The following is a 22,178-nucleotide window of genomic DNA, read 5'->3' as shown; positions in this document are numbered from 1 at the left end:
CCCAGGCTGTCAGGCTCTTTAACACCATTTTACCTTCCACCACCCACTTTAATTTGGAACTAATAGGGTCTAAACGCCCTCGCTCCTCCCCTTCTCCCCCCATCACTTGCACGACATGTATCATATACTGCCATACATAATATGTTGCTACATAAATGTTTTACTTATCAGATGTAACCTACAGTGAACTGTTCAACTCCATACATTTTTGTTAAAAAAATTTTTTTAATGTTGTCTTGGATATATTCATATTGCCATGGACCGACTGGACAACCCTCCCATCCACTTTCTGAATAATCCTCTCCAACAGGTTCTGTCTCACAAGCTTTTGGGTCTCACTATCTGCCATGATCTTTCCTGGGAAAACCACATTTCAAATCTGGCCTCCAAAGCCAGTCGCCGACTGGGCATCCTCCGTCGTGCGAAGTCCTTCCTTGGCACACCTGAGCTCCTCACCACATACAAGGCTTTCATCCGCAGCTCAATGGAATACTGCTCTCCCCTCTGGGCTGGTGCTCCTGCCTCACACCGAGCTCGTCTTCACGCTGTTGAAACCAAAGCATTCAGAATCATTGGAATCTCCTGCAATGACGCTATCTCCGAGGACCTTTCACTTACTCACTGCAGGCAGGTTGGAAAGCCGTCTTCTGCCGACTCCTCTCCGGCCTTGTCCCCCCAGCTCTCTCTGGGCTCTGTCCCTCAAATATTCCGACTGGTCGCACAAGATCTGCCTGCAACCCTCTTATGGTTAAACTGCCAAAATCAAGACTCTCTGCTCACCTTCACTCCTTCATGCCTCTTTTGTCCCGCCTCTGGAACAAACTCCCTCACTCTCTTCAATCCCACTCCACCCTCCAGGTCTTTAAAACAGCTGTTCACCACCATCTCTTATCTTCCCCCATCCAAAACCTTGATCTTTTCTACCCCCGCTAATTTCACCCCAATTCCACTTTTTTGAAATACCAACTTCTGTCCTGGAAGTGCTTGGTGTGCTTGTGTTTCATACTTCTCCCTCCCCCCCCCCTTCCCACGCCTCCTCCCCCCAAGCCCTCTCCCTTCCACACATCTCCCTGCTCTCAAATGTTGTGTTTGTGTGCTTCCCCTTCTCTCCCCATCTTGTCTTCCGCTCCCTCTTTTTATATAGTTTGTTTGTCTGGATGATTTGTTTGTGAAGTACATGTTAGCTATTTCACGAGCCTCGATTCAGTATAGAAAAAAAAAAGAAAAAGAAAAAAAAAAGGATATTCATTGTGTATTTACTGTATACTATCCTGTGTATTTATGGTATTGTTCTGTGTATTTATGGTATTGCGCTACACTTGTCATGTCAAATTGCTCTATGCGTAGTCTTGCTTCAATGTTTATAGTGCACCAAGCACCAGGAGGAACGTCATTTCGTTCCATTTTATAATGTTGAAGAAACTGCGCTCCAACGCGAGTCGAAAGAATTGACGCGACCAAAGACGGAATTCGTCCGAGTTGCTTTATTGAAACAAAACAGCTCAGGTATTCTGGCAAGCCCGTTTATCGGGCAGCAATATATATACACATTTATGTCGGGAAGTTTGCCCGGCAAAAGCTATACCGGGCAGCCCGGGTGTCAAGGGCGAGCCTTGGAAAGGCGAGTCTGGACCTGCCCAGGCGTGTTTGGCTGCGGCCTGGCAAGTCGAGGCTGGGCATGCCCGGACGCTCTGGGCGAGCCCTGGAAAGGCGATAGCGGGCATGCCCGGACGCTCTGGGCGAGCCCTGAAAAGGCGATAGCGGGCATGCCCGGGAAAGACGAGACCGGGCGTGCCCGGGAGGTTCGGGCGTGCCCGGGAACAGTGAGTCCGGGCATGCCTGGGAGAGGCGCGTCTGGCCGTGTTCTGGCCGGTGCAAGGCGATTGTGTGCATCCAGCGGTAACCGATACACACGCCCCTCCAGAATCGACCTGCACCGGCAGGGTCAATTTAAGGGGGGTCCGGATGACCCGGCCGAAGCGACCCCTGGAGGGTCATGGGGATGGGTCCGACGTGGTGGTGGGTGGTCGAGCGGTGGGAACTGTGGACGGGGGGTGGCCTCGCCGCGGAGGAAGGGCCAACCGTGGTGGTCGGTCGACGTCCATGTGCGCCGGTTTGAGGCGGTCCACAGAAATCCGGTCCGGCCGGCCACCAAAGTCGACGATGAAAGACTTGTCGCCCCGTCGCAGGACCCGGAAGGGCCCATTGTACGGCGGCCGGAGTGGCCCCCGGTGCGCGTCATGACGCACAAAGACGTACTCCGCTGTGCGAAGCGCCGGGGGGACGTAGGACTGGGGGCCACCGTGGCGGGACGTCGGCACGGGGGCAAATCGTCGGGCGGCCTCCTGTAGGTCTGAGCGCTGGCGAGCGGCGGACCAGGGATTGGTAGCGTCGGGCACGAATTCGCCCGGGACGCGGAGCGGCTGGCCGTAGACGAGCTCGGCGGCGGACGCCTGGAGGTCTTCCTTGGGGGCCGTGCGAAGGCCCAAAAGGACCCACGGCAGCCGGTCGGCCCAACCGTCGTCCTGAAGGCCGGCCATGAGTGCGGCCTTCATGGAGCGGTGAAACCGCTTGCACAACCCATTGGCTTGGGGGTGGTAGGCCATGGTGCGGTGCAGCATGACCCCCAACGAACGGGCGACCGCGCCCCAAAGCTCAGACGTGAACTGTGGGCCGCGGTCGGACGAAATGTACGCTGGTGCGCCGAAGCGCGCGACCCAGGTGGCGATGAACGCCTGCGCCACGTCGGCGGTGGTGGTGGAGGCAAGGGGCACGGCCTCCGGACACCTGGTGGTCCTGTCCACCATGGTGAGCAGGTGGGTGAACCCCCGCGAGGGGGGCAGGGGACCCACCAGGTCCACGCGGACGTGGTCGAAACGCCGTTCAGGCACGGCAAAAGGTGCCAGCGGGGCCTGGGTGTGGCGGTGGAACTTGACCCGCTGGCAGGCCGTGCAGGCGTTGGCCCAGTCGCGGATGTTTCGGCGAAGGCTGTGCCAGATGAAATGCGCCGACACCAGCTTCTGAGAAGCTTTCCGGCCCGGGTGAGAAAGGCCGTGGATGGAGGCGAAGATGCGGCGCTGCCAGGAAACGGGCATGATGGGGCGAGGCTGGCCCTGGGAGACGTCGCAGAGCAGGACGGTGCCTGCGAAGGGAATGTCGGCCAGGCGGAGGCCCGTGTCCGCCGCATGGAGTGCCTGCACCGAGGCGTCAGTGGTCTGGTCGGCCGCCATGAGCGCGAAGTCCACGCCGAGGTGGACCGCGTTCGCGCTGGCCCGAGAAAGACAGTCGGCCAGGGCATTGTCTTTGCCGGCGACGTGCCGGATATCCGTGGTGAACTCCAACATGGCGGAGATGTGGCGCTGCTGGCGGGCCGACCACGGCTCCGTGACCTTAGCCATTGCATAGACCAACGGCTTGTGGTCGACGAAAGCCGTGAACGGGCGGCCCTCCAGGAGGTGTCGGAAATGGTGAACGGCCAGGAATAGCCCGAGCAGCTCGCGGTCGAACGTGCTGTAGTTTAACTCGTTCGGCCGGAGTTGCCGGCTGAAAAAAGCGAGTGGCTGCCAAACCCCGTCCACCCATTGCTCATGGACGGCGCCCACCGCGTAGATGGAGGCGTCCGTAGTGAGGGCAATGGGCGCGTTGAGCACCGGGTGAGCCAGCAGCGTTGCGTCGGCGAGGGCCTGTTTGGCGCTGGCAAAGGCCGCGTCCATGGCCGTGGACCAAACAATGTCATGCTTGCCCGGCTTGCCCCGGAGGGCCTCGTAAAGGGGCCGCATGAGCTGAGCAGCGCGGGGCACAAATCGGTGATAAAAATTCACCATGCCGAGGAACTCTTGGAGGGCCTTGATGGAACGGGGATGCGGGAACATGGCGATGGCCTCGACCTTGGTCGGCAGCAGCACGGCCCCGGTCTTGGTGATGCGGTGGCCCAAAAAGTCAACGGTCATCGCGCCGAAGTGGCATTTGACCGGGTTGACAATTAAGCCGTGCTCGCTGAGGCGACCGAACAGTGTTCGGAGGTGGAGGAGGTGCTCGGCGCGGGATGTGCTGGTGACGAGGATATCGTCCAGATAGACGAAAAGAAATGGCAGGTCGCACAGCACGCCGTCCATCAAGCGCTGGAACGCCTGGGCCGCGTTCTTGAGGCCAAACGGCATCCGCAAAAATTCGAACAGACCAAACGGCGTGATGACGGCCGTCTTCGGGACGTCGGCCGCCCGGACAGGTACCTGGTGGTAGCCCCGTATCAGGTCAATTTTCGAAAAGATGACCCGTCCCGCCAAACGGGCGGAAAAGTCCTGAATATGCGGGATCGGGTACCTGTCGGGGGTGGTAGCATCGTTGAGACGGCGGTAGTCGCCACACGGGCGCACGCCATCCACCCCCCGGCTTTGGCACGATGTGCAGTGGCGAGGCCCACCCGCTATCGGAGCGCCGCATGATGCCGAGGTGCTCCAACGCATCGAATTCGGCCTTTGCCACGGCGAGCTGGGCTGGGTCAAGGCGGCGGGCCCTGGCGTAGACCGGCGGGCCCGTAGTGGGTATGTGGTGCTCGATCCAGTGCCGCACCGCGACGGCCGAAAACGTCGGCCGCGTGAGGGCCGGGAATTCCGCGAGCAGGCGAGCGAACTCGTTCGCTGCCGGGAGGGCGCACGCCAGTTCGGTCGGCGCGGAGCTGCTAATCGTGCACGCCAGGGAGCTGAAGGTCTCGGCGTTGACAAGGCGACAACGTTTGACGTCGACCAGCAGCCCGTGCGCGCAGAGGAACTCGGCGCCCAGCAAAGCCATGGGGACGCAGGTGGTCACAAAAGTCCATTGAAAACGCTGGCTGCCGAAGCAGAGGGTGACGACGCGTGGGCCGAAAGTGCGTATGGCCGAGCCATTAGCAGCGACCAAAGAGGGGCCGCAAACGGCGTCCCGCCTGTCCTGCTCGGAGGCGGGTATGACGCTCAGTTGGGCGCCGTTGTCACACAGGAAACGCCGCCCAGACGCTTTGTCCCGAATAAACAGCAAGTTGCCCGAGTGGCCGGCGCTCATGGCTGGGAATGAACGCCGGCCCGGCCGTTTCCCGACCTGCCGAAAGTGCACGGGGGCCGGCACGTTCGAGCCTTGTGTCCGAACCTGGCGTGGTAATAACACCACGCCCGGTCAGCTGGAGGCCCCGGCCATCGTGTCGGAAGCAGGCGGTGCAGCGTGGCGGCCGCCAGTTGCACCGGGAGTTCGGCCTCCAACCGCGCAGGGTGCTCGGGAGTCGTGGGCATCGCCTCGGATGGCGGCGGGCTCCAGTTAACCGCGCCGATGTGCTGGCCCGCCGAGGAGATCTTATCGGCTTCCCTGGCGAGGGCGCGGGAATCCGTGATCAATGTGCCAGCCAGGGCGAGGTGTACCGGGTGAGGCAGCTGGCGAAGGAACAGCTCGCGGAACAGAAAATCTGGAGAGTGCTCACCGAGCAATGAGAGCATATAGTCCATGCGCTCGGACGGGCGCGTGTCGCCGAGCTCGGGCAGAGCGAGCAGGCGCCGTGCGTGTGCTGCCGTTGAGAGGGTGAAAGCGTCGAGGAGGAGTGTCTTCAGCGCATCGTATTTGTCAGCAGCCGGCGGGTGCTCGAGGAGGCTCAAGGCGCGGGCCGCGGTGGCGGAACCGAGCGCCGCCACAACATGGTGGAGCGGGTGTCGTCCGCGGTGATGCCTCGCAGGGCGAACTGAGTGTCTGCCTGAGCGAACCAAACAGCCGCGTGAGCCTCCCAGAAGGTAGGCAGTTTAAGCGTCACTGCCGTATCCATGTCGGTAGGTCACCAATGAAGAAACTGCGCTCCAACGCGAGTCGAAAGAATTGACGCGACCAAAGACGGAATTCGTCCGAGTTGCTTTATTGAAACAAAACAGCTCAGGTATTCTGACAAGCCCGTTTATCGGGCAGCAATATATATACACATTTATGTCGGGAAGTTTGCCTGGCAAAAGCTATACCGGGCATGCCCGGGTGTCAAGGGCGAGCCTTGGAAAGGCGAGTCTGGACCTGCCCGGGCGTGTTTGGTTGCGGCCTGGCAAGTCGAGGCTGGGCATGCCCGGACGCTCTGGGCGAGCCCTAGAAAGGCGATAGCGGGCATGCCCGGACGCTCTGGGTGAGCCCTGAAAAGGCGATAGCGGGCATGCCCGGGAAAGACGAGACCGGGCGTGCCCGGGAGGTTCGGGCGTGCCCGGGAACAATGAGTCCGGGCATGCCCGGGAGAGGCGCGTCTGGCCGTGTTCTGGCCGGTGCAAGGCGATTGTGTGCATCCAGCGGTAACCGCTACACTGTATTGTATATGGATGGGATGACAATAAAGTTTATTGAATTGAATTGAATTGTAATCGCTGGATGAGATACAACCTATTTATCCCATCGAGCATAGAAAACAAAGCATTGTGACCGGATATTATACTTGGGTACAAAAAAAGAAAAGAAGGCACTGCTATTTGAGGTGTCAGGACCCAGCCGAATTGGCCTCAACAGCATGGGACTTAAGAAAATGATGAAATACCAAGATCGCAAAAATGAAGAGGAAAGAAGAAGAGCGCTGAAATTGTACCAGTGATTAATCGGATTACCATCGCCCATAATTTACCCCATTTACGTATTCGCGTAATTACGCATTTTACCGACAAAGAAATCCACAACACCCCCCATTTTGTAATGGTACAACCCTAACTTTGAATCGGGTAAAGGGTAAAGGGTGAAGGGTAAATGGTGTTAAATTCACAGACATCTGTGCGAGGTGATATAAATAGTAATTAGACAAAAAGTGAATCTGGATGTAAAGGCGTTTGTAAACATCAACACAACACATTTACATGAAGCACGGAGTTTAAACTGTAAAGCGTGTTTCTGAAAGTTGCTTTTCCTGATCTCATGAGTTCGTTGTGTTATAATTTATAGACAATACAAACAAATGGAGCATTAAAACGGTTTTTTGAAGAGTAATTTGGCGCCACATCCCCTCCTCCCCCTCTCCTCCTCGTTCCTCCCCTCCTCGTTCCTCCCCCCCTCGTCCCTCTCCTCTCCTCCTCCTCCCTCCTCTCCTCCTCCTCCAGCCTCTCCCTCCTCTTCCCCCTCCTCTCCTCATCCTCTCCTCTTCTCCTCATCCCCCTCCCTCCTCATCCCCCACTCTCCTCCACCTCCCCCTGCCCCTCCTCCTCATCCTCCTCATTTCCTCCTCCTCCTCCTCCTTCTCCTCCTCCTCCCCCTCCTTCCCATCACTACGCCACTGCTCGTGCGTTTCAGCAAGAATGTGTAATTTGTTCAGGATGCCGGAGATAGCTTGCCTACTCTTCCTGAAGGACACAGTGGGATCTTTAACGTTCACCAACTAATGCTAGCACATAGGACATCCGGCTTTACGTCCGTCCGAGGGACGAAGATGAACACCTTGATGAATCACCTGCCTGCGAAACACCTGGACGGCAGTTTATACCTGGTCGGGATTCGAACCCAGCCGTCCAGGGTTGAACCTGAAACTCATTTTGAAGATCGTTCTCCCGAATGAGTTCAGTTCTGGTTCCAATTATTGAACTTTCTGAACTCGAACATCGATCGGAGAATTCCGTGGATCGGGATTCGGGAATGATGTTTGTTTTGATAAATGATAACGACTTAGGAGTCGTGCAGCCCCCAAATCCGTTCGGGGGTAGACGAGGTCACCAGTTTAGGAGTCGTGGACGGCGAGAGAACAAGGCCATTTGGTTGAGTTCAAAGCATGTTTATTCGTACAGAACCCGGCAAACTCTGTAAAGCCCGTTTATCGGGCAGCAATATATATACACATCATGCCGGAGCGACGCGAGCATTTGCCCGGGAAAGGCGAGACTGGGCGTCCTGGGCGAGCCCTGGAAAGGCGAGTCTGGACATGCCCGGGCGTCCTGGGTGAGCCCTGGAAAGGCGAGAGCTGGCATGCCCGGGCGTCCTGGGCGAGCCCTGGAAAGGCGAGTCTGGGCATGCCCGGGCGTCCTGGGCGAGCCCTGGAAAGGCGAGTCTGGACGTGCCCGGGCGTCCTGGGTGAGCCCTGGAAAGGTGAGTCTGGGCATGCCCGGGCGTCCTGGGCGAGCCCTGGAAAGGCGAGTCTGGGCATGCCCGGGCGTCCTGGGCGAGCCCTGGAAAGGCGAGTCTGGACGTGCCCGGGCGTCCTGGGCGAGCCCTGGAAAGGTGAGAGCGGGCATGCCCGGGCGTCCTGGGCGAGCCCTGGAAAGGCGAGAGCAGGCATGCCCGGGCGTCCTGGGCGAGCCCTGGAAAGGCGAGGCTGGGCGTGCCCGGGCATCCTGGGCGAGCCCTGGAAAGGCGAGAGCGGGCATGCCCGGGCGTCCTGGGCGAGCCCTGGAAAGGCGAGAGCGGGCATGCCCGGCGTCCTGGGTGAGCCCTGGAAAGGCGAGTCTGGACGTGCCCGGGCGTCCTGGGCGAGCCCTGGAAAGGCGAGTCTGGACGTGCCCAGGCGTCCTGGGCGAGCCCTGGAAAGGCGAGTCTGGGCGTGCCCGGGAAAGACGAGACCGTGCGTGCCAGGGCGGCTCGGGCGAGCCCGGGAAAGGCGAGTCCGGGCATGGTGATCGCTCCCTGGCCGCGTCCACGGCAGGTGCAAGGCGATTGCGTATACCCAGCGGTAACCGCTACAATGAGATGAATGAGAGCGAGTTTGTTTATTAAACGGGATAATTTGAGATAACGGGTTTAAAATAAACGTTATCATCACATAAAAGGGTTTAAACCGGTTATTGTTTCACAAGAAAATGAACTTAAGGTGAAAAACAAGTTGAAAATCTAGTTGTTGTTATTAATACAATCACGTGACCTGCTGTGAAACTCGAATGCGTGGGTGATGACGCCCTCGTTCTACGAGCATGCGTCATCACGTTGTTCATACGTCATTGAGCGAGGCTCCTCCCCTATGAGCTCAGTCAGCGGAAGTGTTTGTGCGTTTCTCAAGCTTCATCAGCAGGAGAGGTAACGTGTCCGTACTCGTACCCGGTTTAAGGAGTTATCAAGTTATTAATGAGAAATGTTGTACAATGATCGTGTTTGTTTCATTCTGCTAATGAAGGAGTGTGTGGAGAGTGCGATCGGGAAGATCCGTGTGGTTCGGCAGGTCCGTGTGGTCAGTGTGATCCGTGTGGTCAGTTTTAGGGCCTCAGAGGAACCACAGAGTTCCAGGTTCATTAGCTTCACCACCAAAGGTCGATGGAGGTTTTGTTTTCATGTCTCTTCATCTATTTGTGAACAAGATGTCTGAAAAAGTTGTGGACGGATACGGACGAAACATGGTGGAGACGCCAGGTGTGGAACACGTACGATTTTATTTTATACCAAGTCGAGGCTCATGTAAGAGCTAACATATGGAACATATAATAAAGGGAGTGGGAGGGGTGAGAGGGAAGTACAACAGTGGAAAACAGGGATATCGGGAGATCTGTGGAAGAGAGAGCGCTGGGCCGGGGAACATGGGATAAACAAGATGGACGCTACAGGGATTTTTTTTTTGATTTTTTTTTGTATACAAAATCGAGGCTCGTGAAAGAGCGAACATTAATCACACAGAAAGACAAACAGACACACAAAACAAATAACATCGGGAGCGGTAGACAAGATGGGGAGAGAGGGGGAAGGACACAAACACAACATTTGAGAGCAGGGACCGAGAGACATGGAGACATCGAGAAAGAAAACAGGGATTTCAGGAAAGAAAACAGGGATTTTGAAGGAGGTGGGAAGGGGTAGGTTAACGGGGGTAGAAAAGATCAAGGTTTTGGATGGGGATATTTTGGATGATAAGAGATGGTGGTGAACACCTGTTTTGCAGACCTGGAGGGAGGAGTGGAACTAGTTATACTAGTTATGCTAGTTATACATCAAAATAAACAACAAAAACGACCGGGAAAGACATCTTTGAGGAAGTTGGCAGAGGTGAAAATCGCACATCCACAGCTCAGAGACCGGAACCAGGTGATGGTATGATACCAGGTGTACCTTTATAGTGATGATACCAGGTGATGGTATGATACCAGGTGTACCTTTATAGTGATTGTGGTGAAAATGTACCAAAGTTGAACCCAGGTGAGATGCTCACTTAAACCGCTGAGCGGTGTCTATAAGACCTCGGACGTCCGCGACTCGAGGCCACTCCTGCGACATTATACAATGACATGTAGAATTGAATGGTACGTACCCACTTATATTCTAGGCTTGCTTGCATTGACTGATATATTCAATCTTTCTCATATGATGCCTAGATCCTGACATATATATTGCATGATGTGTTTTACAGGATGATGCAAAGATCTTATTGAGATTAAACCTACATATGGGACAAGTTGTGGACTTGGTTTATTTTCACAACACTTAATCTCAATAAATGATCTACGGAACTGGCGGGACACGAGTCTGGCGATGGCCGGATGAACGCAGATCTCAGACGAGCGTTTCCCGACATTCTCCACGCTCCTGCGAGGCCCACCTCGGAGAAGAATGACCAGCGGAGGACCCGACGAGCTAGCTCCAGCCACGGAGCTCCGACTACTCTCGCTGCCGGTCTGCCTCAATGGGACTGGATGCGTTGGGACCTCACAAGCCTTTTGCAGGACCGCGTCATCAAAGCGTGAACTGCTCTCCTGAGGCCCGAACGCCGGAGCAGGCATGACAGACTCCGGCAAGATGCCTGGAGAACGATGCTACTGGGCAATGTCCTGTGGCCGAAACCCCGTCGGAACGACGGACCCGCTTGGAGCCGAAGGTACGAGTCTAGCCTCGGTTGCTCGAAACGCTAACGGCTCCGTCCGAGAGAATCATCCTAGATTTGCGTGCCTCGGCCCGAGATGAGATTCCCACGCGAGTGATCACGACTCCCATGTCTGCCATGCCTCACACGGCCGGCTTACCTGACCAAAAGCTGCTTGGTGGAATCACCTCCTACGTGAAGCCGCACGCTGCACCCATCGCAGGCACCACTCTGCGAGGCCGGCGATTCCGATCGCTGTTCGTCGGAATCACCTCCTACGCGTGAATCGCGCACTGCGCCCATCGCGGGCACTACTCTGTGGGGCCGGCGATTCTGATCGCGGCTCATCGGAATCACCTCCTACACGCGAATCGTATGCGATTCCCCTCGCAGGCCGTACCCTGCAAGGCCGGCGGTCCCGATTGCTGCTGGTCGGAATCCCACCTTCGCGTGGCTACTCAACGAGGCTGGCGAACTCCGCTGCCCGGAATCGCCTCAATGCATGAAGCTCGCTTGGCAAGAGGCTTGCTTGATTGCTGCTGGTCGGAATCCCACCTACGCGTGGCTACTCAACGAGGCCGGTGAACTCCGCTGCCCGGAATCGCCTCAATGCATGAAGCTCGCTTGGCAGGAGGCTTGCTTGGCACCCTTTGAGGACTCGCCGCAGAACGGATGAGTTTCTAAGGACGTCGAGCGGGACCTTCATAGACTTTCACAGCACTCGGGCATTAATAGAAGATCATATACCATATGTATTCTATATGACTAACTATGTCTAAAACTCCGGACAAAACACGGCCCGAAAGCTGTCAAACGAGACGCTACTTCAGGACATGATATATATTCCATCCTTTGGCCCGAAAGCTAACAAACGAGACGCTACTTCGGGACGTGATGTATAACACGGTCTGAAGGCTATCACACGGAGATGCTACTTCAGGACGTGCAGTTTATCGCTGCCAAGCATGCTCGCCCACTCGACTCGGCGTGCTCGCCCTCTCGACACGGTGTGCTCGCCCACTCGACTCGGCGTGCGAGCCCGCTCGACTCGGCGTGCTCAACCCGCTCGACTCGGCATGCCCGCTCGACTCGGCGTGCCGCACTGGTTCAACGGGCCGAGCTCGACTTTCGGTTTTCCCTCGAACGCAGTGCGCCCTAGATAATACAATTCACTCGTCGGCCGGGTTCGTATTCCGTACACCAATCTTGAGCCCGCTCGAATGCTGGTGCCCAATGGACGCGAGACTATACATTTCGGTGTGCTACTTTACTCTGTCTGGGGATACCGCTCAGCTGGAACTCGCCGTCAAACCCGCCCGCACGCGCCCGAACCAATTGATGATGTCATCGACTAATCACGCGTTTGCCCTACAGCACCATTAACTGCTTCCCACGCTTGCGTCATCAGAGTACGTCTACCTGAGTTAGTCTACCTGGGTACCTCTACAGATAGCAGAAATACTCAACCTGACCGCCCCTGCCCAAAAGTGTGTGTCATAACGTGGCGGCCTTTGAGGGCGACTAGCCAACATTGAGGACTTATGCCGTTAATTGATAAGGCATGGGGCATTTGGGAGTACACGGTGACCCCATGAGATGGTAACATTGAGCGTTGCGCCCGACTCCCTTGTCTCCTGAGCAAGCCACGTGGGCACTGGCCCGCCAGTTCGTCCTTGACTCTGGACTTGTTGCTTCTAGGACAGGTCTCTTGGCTCACCTCCACGACACATTTCAAGACTGCGAGACACCTCGCCCGGCCGCTGCCTGTTTGCGTTTCCCTCTGACCCAGACTGTGAAGGTCGCTTGACTTCGGTACGCGGCGCGTGGCTGCTATCTCAAAACTAAACAAAGGGGTGGGGGGGGGGGGGATGGATGAGTGAGGGGGTGCGATGATGGACAATCCATCCGGGACATCCTCTCGGTATGTCAATAGGATGGGCCATGGATGGACAATCCATCCAGGACGTTCTCTCAATCCATCCGGGACATCCTCTCGGTATGTCAATAGGATGGGCCATGGATGGACAATCCATCCGGGACGTTCTCTCAATCCATCCGGGACATCCTCTCGGTATGTCAATAGGATGGGCCATGGATGGAAAATCCATCCGGGACATTCTCTCGGTAGCCGGTATAGCCGGTATAGCCGGTATAGCCGAATAGTCAATAGGACGGGCCATGGATGGACAATCCATCCGGGACGTTCTCTCGGTAGCCGGTATAGCCAGGTGATACCAGGTGATTGTATGATACCAGGTGTACCTTTATAGTGATGATACCAGGTGATGGTATGATACCAGGTGTGCCTTTACAACTTCGTTTTACTAAAACTCCCATTGAGTGATGGATCAGATGGTTCACTCATGAAATCTTATTATAATCTCTGTTTATGTGTTTGTTGACTCGAGTACATTGTCATGGGACACCTGGCACTCCGTTGTGTTACCTGTTTGTGATGATCGAGTGCACTCTAGGATAATTCTTTGATCTACTACTAAACTCCAACTGAACTCCAGCAACTGAACTCCAAAGAAACTCAAAAACCTGTTTCAACAAATCAATGTTTTATTGACTTTAGAGAGTTTGTTGTATAAAATAAAACGTACTAATTCTAGATCTTAATGACGTCGTTCTGCCGGTCTTGGTTGGAGCTCGCACTCTTCTCAGTTGAACCCTTCTTCCAGTTGCTCTCTCAGTTGAACAGTTCTTTCAGTTGCTCAAACAGTTGCACACACAGTTCAACCAGTTGCTCTCTTGGTTATAAAGCAAAAACTCCTTTGATCTTAAGAGCCTTGGAATGCAGAGTTCAGCCAGGCAAATAGTCCCCCAGATATTGACGCCCTGAGGCATCTGTTTCCCATCCATAGAGCCATATTTGGCTCTATGAGACCAGTGCCTATCGAGGGAGGTCACTTTCTCATGACCTAGGAGAAGGAATTGCCCAGCGGCATTTCTGCCCTGGTCCTATATCCAAAAGTGTTAGTCTGTCCCTAAATTATATCCCTTGAGAAATGCCTCAACCTCATGGCTCTAATGAGCACCACTGAGCCTGGTATTTCTCCATAAATGGAACAAAGGCTATTTTGACAGGAACAGATGCTGTCTTTAATCATCTTGGCTCCCAAGTTTTACGAGACTGCACCGTAAAACATATTTTACACAAGATCACTTGACAGGTAATTTTAGCAATATTACCAACTGTCAATATGAATATTTATTATTCCACAGTCCCTGATTTTTTCTTTTTGTTTATATTAACCATTAATCTAAACATCACCCTATTAAATATTCAAACCCCAATTTGGTAATCCAATTCCCTAAGGCATACACCGTCACTCTGGAAGAATCTGATCACAAAACATTTCTTTGTCCCTTTGACTCTTTCCATATTGATAATGCAATTCAATTCATTTGCATAAAACATTCAACACTTCACCTTTGCCAAAACACAATAATTTCAATTCATCATTTAAAAATAATAAAGCATCTGCAACATTTGGCAAAAAACGTTTGCCTCCAATCAGATATTGACTTTCTTTGTTTGAAAAGAAGGGGCTGATCACTTGTGTTGAAATTCAAGTATGAAACATTATTTTTTTCTGATGTCTTCATGGCACCTACACTATTTGCGTAGGATTTTCCGCTGTTGTGATAGCTGGGCAGTCATAAACTGACCCTGCTCTCCATGTAGCATCCTTGCCACTCTTGCCGTAAGCCCCAGTAGATTTGAACAAGGCCTCCATCCAGTTGTAGTCGACTTGCCTCCTCACTCATCGTGAGTATGGAGCAAGTGTTGATGTGATGTTGATTGGCCAGCAAGATGTGGAGCAGGGATGCCAGATGCATCCACAATGATGTTGGGACCATGGTGTTCAAGTCGTCCATGGTCCATACCAGGAGCAACCAGCAGAATCGTGCACAGCTGTTCGCTTGCAGCTCCATGCTGGCTCCCCGGAAGTTGGTGAAGTAATGACACACGTCACTGCATCCCGTAGAAGTTGCAGGTAAAATGTCGTCCTGCAATTGCTGACGTGATGAATGTTCGAGGCATTCAAACAAAAGTAAGTGATCGCCCTTCTTTCATATGTTGCAGTGTGATCCAGACAAATGGTCACATAAATTTTCCTTGGTGAATGTAAGCATCCATCTCCAATCTTACAAAGGAGTATGTCTTCATCATTCTTTGAGAAGGAGGGTGTATGCCAAGATTAACTTCATTTTTCCCACAAATTTTCCTTTCTCAAACTTCTTCCCAGATGTCGTTATCACTCCATTTGGGATGTGATCTGGTCTTTCCTTTACTCAGCCACATTTATATCTGCTCTCCACACAGATTGAATCAGATGGGGTACATCGTAACATGAAAACACTATATTTTAACTAATCATATATATCTTATAACAGCTTCACACGAATAATATTCAAATCAGGTATGTGTTTTATCCTACTAAACTAAGAATAGCATCCACAATTGCTTTCAGGTTAATATAATTCAAAAATTAAACTCATGCAGGTATTTTAACACAACTCAAAGAAAATAAATGCATTAATAATGAGTATATATGATTGAAATCACAAACAGGAATATCTAATTCCCAACAAATCTTGCAAACAAGCAAACTATGCATAATGTATTATTATCATAGTCCTCCCCACTTTTTGTTTTTCTTTAACAGTGTAACTTGTGGTGATATGATTTTCACTGAATCTGATAAAACTGATGCAATTCATAACATTTTCATTATGCCATTATCTTAACTCTACTGTACTCATTTGCAACATTACTTGATTCAATCATTTAATCTCGGTATTATTCATATTGTAGTGGTTACCTTATGCACATGTCGCGGTTACCTTATTCACTTGTCGCGGTTAACTAATCCGCATGTGACGGTTACCATTACGATGGGTTTGGTCGAACCCACGCACACGGGTGTTTGGTTGTGTCGTCGTGATGCACACGCGGCTGTTGGAGCCATGCCCTCCGAAGAGGGTGCTTGCTTTTATATAAGCCATTACGACTTCCATTCGTGAGCAGTTGCCGGAGATTTCTGTACAATAAACTACCTTTTGTACCCAACGAAATGGCCTCTTCTTATCGTCTTCGGCAACCGCTAAACTGGTGACCCCGTTGCCCCCGAACGTATTCGGGGGCCACATGAACACGGGAGGATTGCGACCGCAATGTCTTCCACAAGACCTAAACTCGAACTGCCGGAGTTTTAGCCATGACGAGCGGCCATGTGGTTCGCGCATCACGCTCGGTTCCTCCTCTACGACTAGAGGGGCGAACCCGCTCCGGGACCCTCCGAAGGAACGCCGTTACGAGGCGTTGGCGGCATGGCTACTTCGTCGCCTTCGCGCACACAGGCCGAGCACTGCTGCTCGCCGCCTCCGCGCACACAGGCCGAGTACTGCTGCCTGTCGCCTTCGCGCACACAGGCTGAGTACTGCTACTTCGTCGCCTCCGCGCACACAGGCCGGGCACGGATACTTCGTCGCCTTCGCGCACACAGGCCGAGTACTGCTGCCCGTCGCCTTCGCGCACACAGGCCGAGTACTGCTACTTCGTCGCCTCCGTGCGCACAGGCCGGGTACTGCTGCTCGCCACTCCTACTACGGCTCCTACGGCGCATCCCGAGGCTGATACCGATGCACACCTCGTGGGCGCCGCCGCGCCCCGCCCACCACTCCCGCAACTCCTACCAATGCTCCTACGGTGGGTCTCGAGGCTGATGCCGATGCTCACCTCGTGGGTGCCGCCACGCCCCGCCCACCACCCGTGGCCCGGCTCTGCTCCACCCGCGGCCCGGCTCTGCTCCACCCGCGGCCCGGCTCTGCTCCACCCACGACCCGGCTCTGCTCCGCCCGTGACCTGGCTCTGCTCCACCCGCGACCCGGCTCTGCTCCACCCGCGGCCCGGCTCTGTTCCACCCGCGAACTACATCCACGCCCGTGGCGTGCCTTCTGGGGGGGGCGTATGTAGTGGTTACCTTATGCACAAGTCACGGTTAGCTTATTCACTTGTCGCGGTTAACTAATCCGCATGTGACGGTTACCATTACGATGGGTTTGGTCGAACCCACGCACATGGGCGTTTGGTTGTGTCGTCGTGATGCACGCGCGGCTGTTGGAGCCACGCCCTCCAAAGAGGGTGCTTGCTTTTATATAAGCCATTACGAATTCCGTTCGTGAGCAGTTGCTGGAGATTTCTGTACAATAAACAACCTTTTGTACCCAACGAAATGGCCTCTTCTTATCGTCTTCGGCAACCGCTAAAATATCATCATAAAATCTTTCTAGATTGGGTTCATATTTGTTTCTATTCTCATCAATCTCCTATGGTTTATCATTTCATTCCAAAATACCACAATCAAAGGTTTTAACCAAAGCTCTACCAAACTATTTCCAATGTGAACTCAAAATGCCAGTGAAACAATGATTTGAAGAATTAACTTCAAGGGGTCAACAAATTCATTCCATAACCAGATATAATTTTCCCATCCAATAGTTTGCCTTGCCAAATGTCATATTATAACACTTTAATAAACCTTTAAAAAATGTTTTCCATCTCAATAAATTCCCTTTTACAAATAGCCATGTGTAAATTACGTATTTAACTACAATTTTCTCTCAATGTGTTTGGCCTACATGGCCACAAAAGTGGCTGCCAACATGCAGTACCTTTTTGTTATCTACCAAGCAAGTGCTCGTCCACATAAGACCTCTACCAAAATGTTGTTTTTTAAAAACAAATCTGGGATTTCTGATTATATGGATGCACACTCTCAGGACATTTCAGGCTGCTGTTAACAATCCACTATGATAAATTAATTCCTTTACCCACAATCTAATAATTAACACAAATTGAGGATATTATCCCTATCACATTCATTTATAGATTCATTACGTTGGATCTAATTTTTTCCTCCCACTACTATAAGGAAGAACAATAGCTCTTATAAGTCTTTGTAATATCTCACTTAATTTACCCAGCATCGAAGAATTTACTTACTATCCATTCCCCTTTGGTTTACCAGTAACTTTGTTTAAACTCCATAACTTAATTTGGTGAATCCCATGTGTACAGCTACCACTTATTGAAACCCCTACTTTTGGAGAAAATATCCAAATAAGTGGTTGTAACTGTTGCTCATCCATTTCTATGCAACTAGTGAATACTACTGACACCAGTATGCCAATATAGGTGTGCCAGATTAACAAATATGTTGCAGGTACACGTAACATCGCGTTCTGAGGTTAAATAACATAACAGCGAGTTCATGTCTGTCCCTTGGTTTTAAGATTCACAATGCATTCCGTTTTAAAACTCACAATAGTTCAATTCAGCAAAATTTTCTTTTTACTATATGCCCATATCATCTATGCCTAAGACACATCCATACATGCAGCACAATTTATATGCTGATAAAAGTCAAGTTTATATATGTCAAAAATCCATGAGCAGAGTACTCTAGGAAGTCAGTGCAAGACCTCTTCCAAATTTGTCTAATTTTGTACTCCCTCATTTTTTTATGAAGCACATATGCATAAATAGCTGTTATTCTCATATAAATTCTATAAAAAATGGAATCCCAAGATTACTCACAATTTTACTATTAATTAATGGCTGCTCATAACCCAGCACATCAAATCTTTATATTCCATCTCCCTTGACAAAAGAGATAATGTTCATAATCAAATTATATTTCTATTTTATTTCACGAATTCTCTGGATATTCGATCCCATCCACATGAAACTATCTATTTCCAGACGAACACATTGTCGGTTTCAACAATCTTGTAAGATTGACACACAAAAAAAAAACACAAACATTTACACACAAAAATACACAAACCCATGCATTATGTATATTTGTTTGCGTTGGAACCATTATTAACAGATCAAGATGGGTGTCAATTTTATTTCAATTTCGTAAAAATTTGTCCTTTAATTTTAGAAACGCTAATACACAAATAGACAAAAAGTTTATTTTTAGAAAACCCCTATAATGTCAAATTGAAATTACCCTTTGGATTCCCACAATAATTTATCCAAATTTGACAACACACCCATTAACATGTCAGTCGACCACTGACCTATCAATCATGCAAAACAATAGTCCAAAATTCCCACCTGATGATCATGTGACGCTTGTCACTTGGTTTCCAAAAAATTTGCAAAGCAATGTTCCACACTTTTGTAAATTTTAAAAAATTGTTTTTCCCAAAATGCTCCCTAAAACCACATTTATAATTGACAAATATGAGGCTTCCAGAATGAACTCTAATTCTGGATCTTTTAATTCATGTTCCAAAAAATATATATCCAATTTTGGCATTTGATCAATTAATTATTAATTCGCTAACAAGCAAAAAAAGTAAAAATCATTCTTGCTCCGAAAACTTTTCAGACACAAGAAGCATCAACAGTTATTCATGTTGGTCTAATGATTTAATCTGTTGAGGCCAGTCGTCATTTGGGATCTGCAGCAATGAAGGCCTAATCATTATCGGAGGTACCGGTAAACACTGGTACCCTTGAGCTTGGTTTGTCCTATCGAAATTGTCTTTGGTTAATATATAGGCATCTCCTCTTCCAATGTCCCATTTCTCCACAATTAAAACATCGATTTCTGTCATTGGCTGGTCTGTCCACCTGTTCACTTGTATTTCTGGGCTGCATCTCTTGGTCTCTGGGTTGCCACTCCAATCTCTGGTTATCTCCTACTGCATTGCTGCATTGTTGCCCAGAAAACCTATTGCGTTGATTCGTAGTCATCAGGGCTTGTGTCTGTAGTTGCATCAATTTTTCGGCATTTACAGCACTGTTCCTGGCTTGAATTCGCTGATGATGCAAGGCATAATTCAATATTTCTTGCATCGGCTTGCCTTCCCAAGCAATACACTGTCTTTCCACTTCGCTCTTCAATTTGGGCAACAGACCATTAATAAAAAGAGGTTTCAAGGCATTGTCAATTTGTGCTCGGTCTATTCCTGAATATAATCGGAAAACATCTCGCAATCTGTCCAAATAATCGCTAGCATCTTCGCCTGATTTCTGCTTGCATGTAACCACTTTGTTCCAATCCGTCACGGGTGGCAATTTTTGTATGGCCTCTATCAATCTATTTATCTGTGCTGTCCTAGCCTCCGTGGGCATGTCTAACTGTCCATCTTCCGCATTTACCCAGTTTGCCTCATGCATTAAGTTTCTCAAAGTGGTGGTATTAGGAATTAACCACTTCAAAAGTATTTCCATATCCCATGCAGTCAGCAATTGAGTTTCCACAATCAATCGCAGCTCCTCCGCGAATTGAAGTGGATCTGTTTTAATTGAGGGCATACTACTCTGCAATGCCTTCAATTGATGTACCTGCCATGGTCTATACATCAGATCTGGGCGTTCCTGATTCGCCCCTGTAAATTGCCGCTGAGGAAAATTCATAACACCACATTGCTCAAAACCTCCCTGTGAGAGAGTCAAGTTTTGATTGTTCACTAGCCAATCACATTGATCGTTGGATTGATTGGCATTTATCACACGACCCTTACTCCTTGTATGGTAAAATGGAGAGTATGATAAAGGTATGGCAGCTGGTTGCATCGCTTGCCCACTTTGAGTCGGTTCCTGTCTCTGAATCTGTTCCTGTGCCCCAATTGCACCCTCTTGGGTAGTTACCTCAGATGGGTCACTTCTTTCACCTGTCCTCTGTTGACTAGAACCAATCACTGCACTCTGTTCTGGTCTTTCGGCAGGTACAGGTACACGTACTACCTGTGGCTGATATACAATATTTCTCCGATAGGGTGGAGGAGTTTCCTCTTCCAGTTCATTTATCTCGTATGACCTTGCTTCTGGGTACAATTTGGGCTGGGATCACTTTCCATTGCTAACTTCAAGAGGCATCTGAGTGGATACCTTGCCCAACCTATGCTGTATCTGTTTCACCTCTTTCTTGAAACCCCCCATCTTTGCTTTGGTCTCCCTGTCCCTAGACTCAACGTCCCAGTAATATAATGGTTGCCAATCCACTTTGAACTTCTGTTTCCCTCTTGCTTCCAATTCTTCGCTGAGTGTTTCCAATATGTTCCTGTCAAAAGTGCCATCCTTCCAGAATTCCCTTTTTCGTCCTTTTGTCCATTGATGCCAGGATTCCACATCTTTAAGTGATTCTGCACCATATTTCTGATACATGGAGTTGATACAAGCACCTCTTTGACTCAAGTCTAATTGACCTTGTTTATCCTTGCAGAGTCCACTTCCCATTTTGCCTGTGTGTGAGTAACACTCTATACTCACTCAATGTACCAAATAACTACTAGGACTACACATCGGACTACACCTGTACCCACTATCAACTGTGTGTACTGCAAAAATCTCTGAAGTTTGTTCCACCTTATACAGAGTAGCGTTGAATGCGTTGTTTCCTAGCTTATTCCTATAAGCTCCACTCTGTGGTCTCCCAGGAAGTATCTCTCCACCTTTTCAATCGATGACTTCAGGTGATTTCCAGAGAGTCTCCCTGTCCTGTGGCTTTTCCACACCCCAATCTCACTGATCGGTGTTGCAGATGAGTCTGGATCAGTAAGAAATGGGTCAGCAGGTATTTCGTTCTGTTGAGGGGGAATCAAACAGAAAATAACCACATATAATATAACTATATAACTATAGACTCCCCACCTTGCTCGTTTTCCAAGGTTGTCTTCACATTGATGTTTCACAAATATCTCAAAGCTTCTTTCTTGAGACCGCACTTTTATCCATCAATCAATTTATTCGATTAAATCAATTCAATTATTCAATTTCAATAAATTTATCAATATTCATCAATAAATCACATTAATCAATCAGATAACTCTATACCTAAGCCTTTTCTCAATGTTGCCAAAAGTTCCATCCACTGACGGAGATATATGATCATTGGTCGTCACCTTTGACCCATACCTTTCGTCAATTGACAAATCACCATTCTGCCTCTGGATCATATTTGACATATTTTTCAATCTTGTCTGGCCATTATATCACAAATTCAAGTTTAACAACCACTGGAGGCAACTCAACCCTTCATTTGTGAGACAATCAGCCAAAATTGATCAGACAGATATGAAACAGTTCATTGGGAAATGTCCCAATTTAAATGGTACCCAAACTTCTTGACAATTAAAATTTTGTAAAACTCCTGAAATGTTCTACCAATGAATGACAATTAATTCATAATATTTACCAATTTAATCGAATCATACTGAAATTTTGACCCTTTTATTTAGCCCCAAGACTTGTAATGCATCATTAATCCTTCAGGGCTCAAAACTATCCTTTAGCCCAAGCAATCATTTTATACTGAGAACTTCATGATCTCATTTCTGTCAATCATAACAATGTCATGATTTCTTTTTAAATCATTATCATAACGATTATCATTATTATCATAAT

General features: G+C 50.2%; 1 protein-coding gene across 1 annotated transcript in view; it reads left to right on the top strand.

Moving 5' to 3' along the window:
- The first annotated feature begins 8,916 nt into the window (after positions 1-8,916).
- The window catches only part of LOC137419056 (E3 ubiquitin-protein ligase Midline-1-like), a 127,072-nt gene continuing 113,810 nt past the window's right edge, over positions 8,917-22,178 (top strand). The window contains exon 1 of the mRNA XM_078768817.1: positions 8,917-8,973. The gene's annotated coding sequence lies outside the window, so the exon portion shown is untranslated. The remainder of the gene's footprint in view (positions 8,974-22,178) is intronic.

This window comes from Myxine glutinosa, unplaced genomic scaffold (assembly GCF_964187855.1).
Source record: "Myxine glutinosa unplaced genomic scaffold, kmMyxGlut1.1 SCAFFOLD_541, whole genome shotgun sequence".
NCBI lineage: Eukaryota > Metazoa > Chordata > Myxini > Myxiniformes > Myxinidae > Myxine > Myxine glutinosa.
This window is presented reverse-complemented; position numbering and strand designations above follow the sequence as displayed.